We start from the raw sequence: 6,340 nt of genomic DNA, 5'->3' as shown, positions 1-6,340 counted from the left end.
TTTTTATTGTGGTTGCCATCATGCAAAGCAAGTGCATGCACTTTTGGAGGTTTGATTTTCCCCATGCCAATGAGTTTTTCTTGCTCAAAAATAATGGACTCCATAAATTCTTTGAGAGAAGGCATAGTGTAGGATTTACCTGTTCCGAGCCTTACTGAATGAAATGTAGACACAAAGACGGAGTATTCCGGTCCAAGCTTTGACATAATAGAGAGAACTTGGCGACTCTCCTCCTTGGATTTGTCAATTACACAACCCTTGAGTTGCAGCAATAGATCATTATTGAATTCTGTCACAGCTCCATGGATCCAATGATAGCAGCTCCACTTCGAGCAGATGTTCTTTCATCTCATCCTATTTCCCATAGAGTTCTTCAACCTTTTCCAAATCTCATTGGGAGTATCGCAGGCAAATAGATGAAATTGCAACTCTAGAGAGATGCACATGCATATGGATCCATGGGCCTTATCCATACAGTTGAGGTACTTGGATTTCTCGATGGCTGAAGTGGGTTCCACTTCTATAGCCATGGTAATCTTGTACAACCATTTATGATGAAGGTATCAAGCCATTTGGTCCTTCCATTCGTGATAGTTGTACGGTGTTAGGATTGATGCTTTGGGAAACTCCATTTTTCTGGCGATCTTCAATCTCCAAGCTTTAATACCTACAAAATAAAGTACTGGTGCGCCTTTTATCTAGCAACCTGTGGGCTCTGATGCCATGTAAATGTGTTAGAAAATCTGCACAGATGAATCTAACTAGTAAAGGTTGAACACACAGCTCTGCAGAGCAAAAACACTAAAAGAAAATCGAAAGAACAAAGGAATGATTCATTCGAAAATAGGTTACAATGCTCATGATATAGCATTACTGGGTGAATATCCCAAGGTAATGCACCATAGTGGTGATCAATGAGAAGACTCAACACCTACAACAAGTTCCGAAGAGAACTAGCTAGTTGTGGAGTGAAAGAAGGAGCAAATCCGGGAGTAAATCATGCAAAAGAACTAACGAGTTGCGGAGTTAAAGAAGGAGAAAATCAAGGAGTAAATCATGCAGAAAAACTAACCAGTTGTGGAGTTAAAGAAGGAGCAAATCAAGGAGTAAATCATGCAGAAGGAATCTTGCATGTAGTCCCATGCTCTAACTAAGAGTCTGCATGTAGGTGTTTAGTAGATCCAACAAGCTTGGTTTTTGTTCATTTATAAGCATAAATGTAGCCAATGTCAATTACGAAACCTCATGTGTCCTCAAAGTTAGTGCAAAGAGGAGGACAGAAGAAGCTCCAGTGATCATTGTGCATTGACAATTTGTAGACAGAGAGCTAATTGAAGAAGAGAGTTTTTATTTGATTATCAATGGGGGAGCTAATGGAGAAATCAAAACCTTATGTAGCGATGATATGTTTGCCATTTGGATATGATGGCATGAATGTTATCTCTAAAGTTTCTCTTAACAGAGGGATGAACCACTTTGTGCTTGTAGTGTATAGGCATGCTGCTGCTACGGTTGTCCTTGCTCCTTTTGCCTTCTTCATTGAATGGTAAAGCTATTATATTCATGCATGTCCTTGTGACTTTACTTCACAACCTCCGCACTGAATTCCTAGCTAGATAATCGGGTCATGAGTTAACAACATACATTTAATTGCAGGAAAGTGCAACCCAAGCTCACTTTTTCCATATTCTGGCTATTTTTTGTATTGGGTTTGTTGGGGTATGTACTATTTCATAATTTCGGGGCTTTTGCTTCATTGTACAATATCATCCCTTCCATTGTATTTTCGTTTGATTCAAAGAAAATGGTTGGCAGATATTTTAATATAGATATTGGACATTCTTAATGCATTTTTTCATGCCTTTAATTGACCAAAATTTCTATTACTTGGGTTTGAAATTAACCTCTACAACATATGCGTGTGCGCTGAGTAATGTTCTTTCGACTATGAATTTCGTGATGGCTCTTCTATTCAGGTAATCAAATCATATTTTTCCCCTCAAGTCACATAATAGAGGGCGTAACCATTGCAATCGATTACTTTATTTTAAGGCCTTCATGGAAAATCTTTAATGGTGTAGGATGGAGAAAGTGAATATCAAAAAATCTACGCATTCAAGCAAAGATAGTGGGAATAATTGTGTGCGTCTGGGGAGCAATACTCATGACATTGTACAATGGCCCTATTGTTCCGATGCTTTGGTCTCCACGTCATCAATCACCCAAGACATCTTCAAGTGGAATGTCAGCGGCTTCTACCATTGATAATAAACACTGGATAATAGGTTCCCTTCTGATAATTGCGGCCACTCTTGCTTGGTCAACCTTGTTCATCCTACAGGTGATAATTTATTTTTTTACATGTTTGTCTCTCCAAATATATATGTATGATCAATCAACTTCAAATTACAACATTAATTAACTATTTTGAATGTGCAGGCTGCAGTACTGAAGAAATATTCTGCTCAACCATCCCGTGCCACCTTAATATGTTTTCTAGGAACGTTACAGGCAATAGTTCTCAGCTTCGCTGTCGTACGTGATTCCTCCCAGTGGGCTTTAGGATGGGACGTCAACCTTCTCACTGTAGTCTACTCTCTATGTTTGCATGTTTTCCTTCAACAAGAGAAAATTGTTTGATGCTTTTCTTCAGGATTGATTTCCAAAACATGAGATCGGGGTAAGAAGGTAAATTACAAAGTACAACAATTTCTGTTTTTGGGTGCAGGGAGTCGTGACGTCCGCAATTGCATATTACGTACAAGGGTTGTGCATGCACGTAAAAGGACCTGTATTTGCCACAGCATTCAGTCTGTTGATGATGTTAATCATGTCAATTATGGGCTCTGTCATTCTCTCTGAAAGCATCTTTTTGGGAAGGTTTGTTTTTTAATTCTTTTTCAAATCCTCAAACTGAAATTGAGGTGAATAATGTTGGCAAACAAGATGGTTCAAGGCACTAAGTGTACCTATTAACTTAACATAGTGTGCTGGTAGGCGTTATGATAGCAACCGGGCTATACTCCGTTCTCTGGGGATAGCAAGATAGCAAGATCTCAGAGCATAAAAATTGCTCAGAAGTGGTTCCCAATTCTCAAGTAATGCTCCCGATAAGTCAAAATAAGGTGGATGACATAGAAGTTGGGTCTAACTGGCCAATGACTCTGAGACTTTAGCCTCATCAATTCATTGTTGAAGACAACAATCCAAACATATAAGCATCGTGGCCAAACACTTTTTACAACAGAGGTTATAGTTATTGTCATTCGAACTAAACCAGTCGGAAAGACTTAGGCTTCCACCGGCGTCGTCCATCGTAATTCCAAGAAACAGATTTACAAATGTTACAATCTTAGTTGCAGGATGTTGAGATTTTTCTGTTAATTAATTTTTGGAAAAAAATCTCATGTATGTGACAACAATAGGATTAGTTGCTATATTAGCTCCAATATTTTTTGAGGAGTTAATGCATCCTATATTTGTTGTGAGGGAATTTATGATTTAGTTTGATACTCCAGCTATAAGAAATGTAATCTCGTAGAGGATTGAGGGTGTGTGTAGAGAAAATAGGGTGAGCTGAGAGTATGTGTGAAGAATTAAAATTGTTGTAATCTCCTTTGAATAATAAGATGTCGATGCCTCGGTTATGGTGGACGTAGCCCAGATTGGTTGGGAGAACCACGTTAAATCTGTGTGTTATGGTTTTGTGTTTTTTAATGTGCTATGTATCAGAACGGCGCAGCGGAAGCATGGAGGGCCCATAACCTACAGGTCCCTGGTTGTGGTGCTGGCGCGTGTGACAGAGCTGCTGAAGGTGTAGTTTTGGCGATTGGCATGGTTTCATCAGAGACAATCATGCCAATTTCTGATAGAGATCGGGTTGGCATGTTTTATTTTGGAATAGACGCGCCAGTGGTGCGGATCCGAGTTTAATACTCGCGCCAGAGTGCCAGTATCCCGATTGGCGCAGAATCGACGAGTTTAAGCACACCAATATATTGTCACTTACACCGTTTTTGTTCCGGCGCGGATCATCTACTGTCAAAGAAGCACCAACGTGCCAAGTGAGGATCCCTTTGGTAAAACTGCAATTTTGTTATTTGTTTTTTATTTTGTAATCTGCAGTTTGTACGGCAGAGGTATTGTATGATAAGGTAAAGGCAGCACAGTAGAAGGCAAATGCATTTTTTTTTTTTGTTAGATATTAACATTGTTTATTAAGTTGGAATTGGAGATTCAGTTTGTTACAACATGGAAAAAACTCAAAGTGCACGTTTCGAGATCGAGAAGTTCAATGGCAAAAATAACTTCGAAATCTGGAAAGTGAAGATGCATGATCTGCTTGTGCAACAGGGCGTGGCGAGGGCACTGTTGGGAAGATCCAAACAACCTTACCCCATGACAAATGATGAATGGAATGAATTGGATGGAAGAGTTCTGAGTGGTATTCGAATGTGTTTGGCGGATGATGTTTTGTTTAACATTGTGTCAGAGAAAACTGCTGGTGGTTTGTGAACAAAGCTTGAGAAGCTGTACATGACAAAATCCTTGACCAATAGGATTCTTCTGAAGTGAAAATTGTACAGTCTGTGCATGAAGGAAGGTACAACTATTACTGATCATTTGAATGTCCTTAATACTCTCATGGTGCAATTAGAAAGTATAGAAGTAAAATTTGAATCAGAAGATAAAGATATAACTTTATTGTGCTCGTTGCCCGAGTCATGGGATCATTTTGTTACTTCTATAAGTCTAAGTATATCGGAAACCCTTGAATTTGATGATGTTGTTGGAGCTTTGTTGTCCAAAGAGACAAGGAAGAGGTCAAATTCTGAAACCTCTACATCAGAAGTAATGATGGCTAGAGGTCGTTCTAGAGAAAGACGCTCCAGTAAGCACAGTGACTCGCGTTCAAAATCGAAAGGGAAGAAGAGTAAGGTAAAGTGCTGGTTTTGTGGCAAATCGGGACATTTGAAGAAGGACTATTGGAAAAGACAGCAAGCATCCAAAGAAGACTCTTCAACAGCGAAGCAAGAAGCAAACATGACAAATGCAGGTTCGGCATCCAAGACAGGTATGAGTGATTTAATGTTATCAGTTGATTTGTCTAGTCATGATCAACATTGGCTGTTAGATTTTGGTGCATCAAATCACATGTGTATTCATAGGGAATGGTTTAAAATGTATAAACCAATCAATGATGGAGTCGTTTACATGGGAAATGATGTCACATGTAACATTGTGGGAATTGGAAGTATACAGCTTAAAATGTTTGATGGGACAAATAAAATTTTAACTCATGTAAGACATGTACCTGAACTAAGGAAAAATCTCATTTCATTAGGAGTACTAGACACAAATGGATATAAAAACTTTGTTCAAGGTGGAGTAATGAAAATTTATAAAGGAATTTTACTAGTAATGAAAGCAAAGAAGGTTGGAAATCTTTTTCAGTTAGAAGGAAGAACAAAGTCAGATTACGTTTCTATAGTGTCTGAAAATGACAGTAATTCTATTCGTTTATGGCATAAAAGGTTGGGCCATATGAGCGAAAGAGGATTAAATATTTTATCTGATCACAAGTTACTTCCTAGTCTAAAGTCTGTTAAGTTAGATTTCTGCAAACATTGTTTGCTTAAGAAACAAAGCAAGCAAAAGTTTCAAACTGGAAAACATACTGGTAAGGGAAACCATGATTATATCCATTCTGATGTTTGGGGTCCATCTCCTATAACCTCATATGGAGGTTCGTCATATTATGTATCTTTTATTGATGATTTCTCTAGAAAAGTATGGGTCTACATGTTAATGAAGAAGTCTGATGTGTTTACAGTTTTCAAACAGTTTAGAGCATTAGTTGAAAACATCACTGGAAGAACTATTAAATGTTTAAGAACTGACAATGGTGGTGAGTTTACTTCAAAGGAATTTGATAATTATTGCAAGGAAGCTGGGATCGAAAGACATAAAACCACTGTGTATACTCCTCAACAAAATGGAGTTGCTGAACGCATGAACAGGACTCTTTTAGAGAGAGCAAGAAGTATGCTGAGTAACGCCAATTTGTAGAAGGAATTGTGGACAGAAGCGGTTGCTACAGCTTGCTATTTGATAAATCGATCACCATCAACTACAATAGGATGCAAAATTCCTCAAGAGGTATGGAAAGGTCATCCTTGTGATTATTCTAAACTGAAAGTTTTTGGTTGTGATGCATATGCTCTAGATCCAAAACATCAGTGTTCTAAATTAGATCCTAAGTCAAAACGATATATCTTTGTTGGATATGGTGATGGGACTAAGGGATACAGATTGTGGGATCCTACTACTCACAAGATCA

The 6,340-nt window shown here is 38.4% G+C and overlaps 1 pseudogene; it reads left to right on the top strand.

Moving 5' to 3' along the window:
* The first annotated feature begins 1,361 nt into the window (after window positions 1–1,361).
* LOC149239360 (WAT1-related protein At5g07050-like) lies at window positions 1,362–3,041 on the top strand (annotated as a pseudogene).
* The last annotated feature ends 3,299 nt before the right edge of the window (window positions 3,042–6,340 follow it).

The sequence above is a fragment of the Pinus tabuliformis genome, chromosome 8 (assembly GCF_031772625.1).
Source record: "Pinus tabuliformis cultivar Carrire ecotype Pingquan chromosome 8, CPIR1, whole genome shotgun sequence".
NCBI lineage: Eukaryota > Viridiplantae > Streptophyta > Pinopsida > Pinales > Pinaceae > Pinus > Pinus tabuliformis.
The sequence above is the reverse complement of the archived record's forward strand: the minus strand, read 5'-3'. Positions and strand labels throughout refer to the sequence as shown.